This window comes from Halyomorpha halys, unplaced genomic scaffold, assembly GCF_000696795.3.
Source record: "Halyomorpha halys isolate HHAL.00 unplaced genomic scaffold, Hhal_1.1 Scaffold1934.1, whole genome shotgun sequence".
Lineage (NCBI taxonomy): Eukaryota > Metazoa > Arthropoda > Insecta > Hemiptera > Pentatomidae > Halyomorpha > Halyomorpha halys.
The window spans coordinates 49939-50852 of NW_027109055.1; positions in this window are offsets into that span (position 1 = coordinate 49939).

The window sequence follows — 914 nt, forward strand, 5'->3', positions numbered from 1 at the left end:
TAAAAATCATAATTTAAAGTAAAAGGAGTCAATTGTAGACTTTACATATGGGTATTAATAGTTATGATATTCATTTATACAAAATTAATAATAATTATAATAATACTAGTCAATAAGAAATTAAGAATAACAAAATATAATGATTAATAGTAATAAGAAAAATAGGATTAATAATAATAGTTAATGATAATAATAATGATAGCAGATAGCCAGGACAATATTAATAAATTTTACGAGTAATAATATTAATATTTAATAACCATTTATTCCTCCAAAGCAATTAGAAAGTTAAAACTAATAATTATGATATATAATACTTCAGATCTTTCTTCTGAAATTCAACACATTTTTATGAATCATATAATAATTAACAATATGTATTTTATACTGTATATAACAAATCAGTATATATATATTGACTTAGTATTCTAATAGTTAGCATTCATTTATGAACTAATGTATAGATTTGGATTACAAATAAAACATTCCTTTTTCTGTTTGTTAGAGCAACATAAATTTTAAATACCAAAATCTTAATTAGTATTATAATTATCATTAATAATCTAGTTTGATATTATAATCTAAACTAATCAGTTATTAATTTTTCAATGCTTAGTTATAATTACAATTACAATAATAACTAAAGATCATAGAAATGAGCTAATTACAATGAATATAAACACACTTTTTTATATTATATCTAAATAATCCTAGTGTAGTAAAAGTATGATTACAAATGCTTTTAGTCTTTTATTTTTGTTACATAATTAAGATTATAATAATACCTTGTTGGTATGACATTAAACAATAATTAAACATTGCTTCAGTAACTAAATTTCAATAATGATACTTGTATCACTGTTTTAATTATTAAATAGCAATCAAAAATTGGCTTTACTGTTGCTACCCTTTTT